Consider the following 6,624-nt stretch of genomic DNA (forward strand, 5'->3'; position numbering starts at 1 on the left):
ACTAAATGATCTAAATCCTTTTGTAAAGCAGCAGCATCCTCTTCACAGTTAGCAACACCCAAGACTTTAATATCACCAGAAAATTTAGGTAATATATTGACCATTTATTATCATCTTTTCTTAATTTACAGAATTGTAAATAAAAAATTTGCAAACCACTTTAAAACTGATCAAGTTTTATTAATTCCTTTAATTTGGTGGTCATTTTTAGGAGCAGTCTTACAAAAATAAAAGTCCATTTGGCATGACAAAACAGATTAGGCTGACTGTTTTAAATTAGCAACATGGTACACTTTTAATTTCTTAGAACAATTTACAAATTATATGTATGTATCTATCTATATATATACATATATAAAACTAGAGTGGAAATAAATATCTTGATCCTTGTGGATCACAATATCTATAAAGCCAAATTAATCTCGGCAACTTGAAAAGAATTAGAAAACATTGATTGTTTTGAAAAACAAACTACATTTGATGCCTACAATTAATGAATACATAGACCTGTCAAAAAAACATGGAAGTAATTTTCCTTAACCACCAAAGGTTATACATATTTCTAACATAATTCATTTTTTTATACTTAATTTATTTGCACAAGAACAGCACCATACATTGGAAAGTTTCAACACAGAACCTAGAGTTTATCTGAATTTAGATAGCTATATCCACAACTGGACTTACACACATTTCAGTCTCCACTTTATGTTATATACAATATTACTAAAGTGTCAATGAATTAAAAAGGTTTAAGATGTTGAAACTTTTAATTTGGTAAATATAATATCAAACACTTAATCTTACATGACTCACTTATGAAGCTGGGTTTTGTTAACTAGAACTTGATGATCACATAATAAAGCCTTGAACATAAACAAAGTAATGAGCTTTCTTTACTGCACAGAACACAGGCCATTTTATTGTAATATTAAATTCTGAAATAATAAAAAATTCTCACTCCACACATCCATATGGGAATTTTTCAATTTTACTGTAATCCCAAATCTAATACTTCAAATATCAGGCCTGGCTTTCATCATCCATTGAGTCTTCAAGTAAATTTGCTGTTCCCTCATCTCCACTACCACTTTCAGTAGTGGTTATGGATCCTCGTTTCATCCCAGAAAAGCGAGAGGATGGAATAGGTGATGCTCCACATCTTCTAGTGATAGAAATGGATTCTAAGCAACTTTCATATGACCAAAATATAATAGTTAATAAAAACAAAAAGTGAAAATCTTTGGTGTCTTTGGTTATTTCCTTATCTTCATGATAGATTTTAAAACTAGTAAAAAAAGTGCTATTTTATAAGTTTAGAAAGTAAATCATATAATAACTTTATTCATTATAATTCAGAAACATTCTAAAACAAGTGTTAAAACTCCTGTCTGTTTACACATTTAATTGAAGATAATAAACATTTTATTTACCAGTATTATTTTCCTTTGTAGTTAGAAAAAACGTCTTTACATGTATATATTGAATATTTTGGATCTTGTATTTTGAAATATAATTTTGTAGTTAAAACATTTTCACATTTGTAGATAGGAAAGAATTTACCCAATATCTACAACAAGGAATTAAAAACTTAATGGCTTGATCAAAAACCCTAATGATACTGATATATGCTGAAAAAAATTATTACAACAACAGACAGGTGTGTCAATTTTAAATATTATATCTCATTGCTGATAGCAGTAATAGTGCTTGGCCTGTCAGTCAAGACATTTTTTCAAATTATTTTCAAATTACAACAACAGACAATTGTGTCAATTTTAAATATTACATTTAATTGCTGGTAGTAATAATACTGCTTAGCCTGTTAGTCAAGACATTTTTTCAAATTCTTTTAGTAATGAAAAGTAATGACAATGAAATATTTTTGTGAGATTCACTTAAACAATTTTGTAATCTATATGTATAAGTAGTAATTTGGGGTGTGGCGATACAGTGATACAATGCAAGTATCATTGTAAAACCGTGACATGATTGTATCGATATGTCATCCAATACAATACAATTTATGCATCTTCACGAAATTTGGCAAGCTTTCAGTAAACGTTATAAGTCTTTGGTAGAGAAAAAAATCAGAATTTTTAATAAAGTAATTTTTTCTAAAAATGAATGTTTTAATGTATGGAGTCAAAGTAGTCACTGCTCTGAGTGTAAAGCGATTTTTCATGTTAAGATTAAAAATACTTTTCTCCATCTAAAAATTAACAAATTTCATTTTTGTAATCTCTAAAACCTCCAGAATAAATGTCCAACTTTTTTTTGATAAATCTTCATATTTTATCTGCTATATTTACTACCCTAATTTAATGTGAAGTCGATCAGTTTGAACAGCCTCGTAACCACCATAAAACATACAAAATAAATCAAAATTATCCTTTTTTTCTTTCTAGAATTACTTCAAATTGTAGCAGGAAACTACATTTGCTTACACTAAATAACTTAAAGCTCTTAATATTATACATCTGTTTCTAATTAAGTTTTATTATCAAGACTGTCAAACTTTGTAACAAACCATCAGTAAAACTTCTATATCTAGATATATATATCATATTGACTACTATTATATCGTATCAGCCCTAGTAATAATCATTAAATATATCAAATATTGCTGTGATGAATATTTGATAAGATATCAATTTATTAAAACAAACATTTAATCATAATTCACGGTTGTTCAAGCCAAATGAAATATCCCCAAACCAGAAAGCCCAATAAAAAGAATATTCTTCTTGATTCAGAAGTTTTAAAACCATGTAAACTTATCAGAAAATAAAACAATAAAATAAAGAAAGAACAGCAATTTCAAGCTTTTTAACATTTTGTCTAACACATGACTAAGTTGCCAACATGTTGGCTGATGAGTTTTCACTTTTCAAGGTGTTAAATGATGCATGGCTCACTTTTTCAACATTTTAAGTGATGTTTTGATCACTTATGTCTGCACAGTGTCTGAATGCTTGAATTTGTAATGTTTTTAATTCATATATCTTCAATTAAATGAAGTTAAAGCTGTCTAGCATTAATGTCGACCTTTTACATTTTCTACTGTTGCAGTTCCAGATGAGTTAAATTACGAAGATATGTTATTCTATTATTTGCTGTAATTGTGAATTTAGTTAGATGTATTGGATGCATACCTGTTAAATACTACAGGTTGGCTGTAATTACTATGTTTTTTTATTAGTTTAGAAAGCCTACAGCCATATTGCTGTCGACTATGGATACAATGTCACATCTGAGTTTTGGATTTTTTTTATTTTTGGTGAAATAACGTATCATTATATCATTATTGTAATTTGTGGTCCTTTTCAGTTCTTTCCAGTAATATATCACTGTAGCATTGCAAGTGAGTGAATGTATTAGCACATAGTTTCCTTTTTCTAAAATGGAGGCTCCCTGCAAGAAGGCAAGAGTTGTGCAATTCTACGGGAAATTTAAAAACATTATTCATGGTAATAACTACAGGTAGATAACAAAATGGGTAGATGTAAAAAGATGTTTATTGCTGTTATGTAGCTTTGGCAATTAAACTGTGACCATTACACACTTTCTTATTGAGCTCTTTAACTTTCAAGTTATATCATTTATCAGGCTTTTGGTATTTGAAGTCAAAATTAGAAATGTATTTGGTTTTATCAATCATTAATAAGTATTTAGTTTTAAGGTATGTGAAATAGGGCTGTAATAAAACAAATCCAGGATTCCACATCTTCCATCCTCTACTAATATATGAAGTTTACAAAATAAATACAGTACTAGCTGGTACCCTACTCTGTATTTTAGAGGACTTTTTATTTGAGGATATAAATTAAGTGAAGCCACTTACAATATTTTTCATAAATGTGAGTCAAAGTAGAAGTTAACATGCAAGACTAGCAATTAAACAGATGTCACTTAGATATGAAAACCTACCTAAGAAAGGTCATTCAAAATCAAGTTATCAATATATTCTATACTTTAAAAAATTAATATTTATGTATATTATTATCGTTCTACAGATAGAAAGAGACACAAAATTTTATCCATTTACCTTATTTTGTTTTTTAAATTAATCAGCTCATGAGACATAGATTCATTAGATTCCAAGGTATCTTCAAGCTCCCGCTGAACTTTACGTCGCTGAGCTTTTTCACGAGAGCATTCTTCTTCTACTTCATCCAGTTGCCGCTTCAAAGCTTGTAATCGACTGTTGACTTTTTCCACCTACAAGAGAGGCAAATGATTTTAAACATTTTACAGAAAAGTTAAATGTTTTAATAATCTAACACTTTTTAGAAATCCCAGAATAACTTTAACATATAAAATGTTTAACTTATTTTAAACACAACTGAAACTATGCACTATTATTTCACAACACCAATATGATTTAGCATACATTTTAGTTCAAATAGGATGTCTGTCTGTTATTAACAGTGATGATTTTGTTTCAATCTAACTGAGCTATTGGAAATAATCATCTAAATAATTCTTAACCATAGATTGGTTGATGCACATTTTAAATTTATGAAAAATCGGTAACAGCTTATACAATAATTACCTTAGAAAAATCAGCAATGATCCAACTATAATTTGAGAGGATTTTGTTTGTGTATTTGTTTGCCCTCTAACTCCTAGGCTTTTGCATTCGGATCTGTCAAACACAGTTTAGTCAACTAGGAATGATTTGGGATGTGTCAAGAAGAAGTTATTACAAAAAAATGAATGAAGTTCATAGCTCCAGTGATGGCTAAATGTAGATCAGCCAGTGGGGGCAGCTACTAGGGGTACTGATTGGATTTCTCCAGTTTTCTCTCTCATTACACAGGGTATATATAGAGTCTATGTATTTTCAATCATTACTAGCATACTTAGTACAAAAACAGAAACACTATTTACATTCATAACTGATAAAACATTAATTTTACAATTGCTATAAAATCAGTAAATGAATGACATACACCTCTCATAGTGCATTGCATGAATACATCTACTAGTAGTATAAATAATTTAAGAAGCTTAATCATATATTTTGTACCAAAAAGGTTCACAGGAGCATACTTCATTTCAAAAAGTTAGAAGACTCTGTACTGTAGCTTACTTGTTCTTTGTACTGATCAGCATGATGTCTCTCATCTTCTAATTGTAACAGTGCTTCTTTTACCCTCTTGTCCATCTTACGAGCAATTTTTGTTGCTGCTTGTCTTTCTCTGTTAGAAATTGAATAAACATCACTTGTACTACATGAACAAAGTTCTGCAATTCCAATTGCATAACTCAGGTGCTTTAACCAAGTTTGTATAAAGCTCATTTGATTTGTAAATACCTTTCTGTATATACATATTAGGATATATTTTAGTTTCTAACGAGAAAGGTAATATCAGTCATATAAACATTATACAAACCAGAAACAGTTCTATGATTTTTGAACTATATATATATATGTTTAAGTTTATCAGTTAATTCTACTATAAAACACTGCTGCTAACAAATAATTTTACAATTTTTATAAAAAAAAAGTATACGTTTTGTAGTTTGTAGGTGTGGGGGATAAGTTGGCTCATTGAACAGAAAACCATTCTGGGTTCAGCATTAGGACCTTTGCTCTTTTTGATTTCCATTAATGACATAGATGAAGGAATTTGTAAATAGATTATTTAAGTTTGCTGATGGTATGAAAGTTTTGGGTGTTGCTGGCTGTGAGGAGGATGCTATATATATTGCTTTACAAAAGGATTGAATTATTTTATGAGTTTGGCAAATAAATGGCAGCTGGCTTTTAATTATAATAAATGCAAGGCACAATGCATGTGGGATGTCACAATTTTAATTATGAGAACAAGTTTGATGGGAATAACTTTAACAGTGTTGTGGAAGAAAAAGATCTTGGTGTTCTGGTTGATCATTCTCATTAAGCCATCTAAGCAATGTGCTGTTGCTAGTGGTAGGGCAAATCATATTTTAGGCTATATCTAAGAAATACTAAACACAAGTTTAAAGATATTATATTTTTATTGTATAGGTCACTGATTAGCTGTGTTCAGTCTTGGTCTCCTTATCACAGAATATACATTGAATTACTGGAAATGGTTCAGAGGAGGGCTAATAGGATGATACTTGAGATGGAAAGGTTGTCATAAAAGGATAGGTTAAGATCCTTGAAATTGTTTTATTTTGAAAAAAGAAGAGTTAGAAGGGATTTGATTCAGAGGTTTAGGATTATAAAGGTTATTGATAGTGTTAATGTATTAGCGTTTTTCGTATTAAATGGTGAGAATGGTAAGACTAGGGGACACAAGTATAAATTTTTGCAGGACAGGAGTAATCTTCAGCTAAGATAGATTTATCTTTCTAACAGCAGTTGGCCTTCAGATGTGGTAGATGCAGTTAACTTAAGTAGTTTAAGGGAAAGCTTGATCAATATTTAAATGACAATGGTTGGCTTTGAATTTTTCAGTGTTTAACTCAGGGGATAGAACAAAAGGTTGCTTGTTGTTCTTTAGTGTATATATATATATTGTTACGTCTCCGTTTGTTAATTAACTTTCCGTAACTTCGTTCCGACGAAACTTTAACGACACAAGTCTTTACTTAATAAAACTGGTTTATTCTTTCCAAATATAACTTTAC

The 6,624-nt window shown here is 29.7% G+C and overlaps 1 pseudogene; it reads right to left on the reverse strand.

Moving 5' to 3' along the window:
- Nucleotides 1-6,624, reverse strand: part of LOC106478119 — a 54,196-nt pseudogene continuing 47,572 nt past the window's right edge.

The sequence above is a fragment of the Limulus polyphemus genome, unplaced genomic scaffold, assembly GCF_000517525.1.
Source record: "Limulus polyphemus unplaced genomic scaffold, Limulus_polyphemus-2.1.2 Scaffold181, whole genome shotgun sequence".
NCBI classification, from domain to species: domain Eukaryota; kingdom Metazoa; phylum Arthropoda; class Merostomata; order Xiphosura; family Limulidae; genus Limulus; species Limulus polyphemus.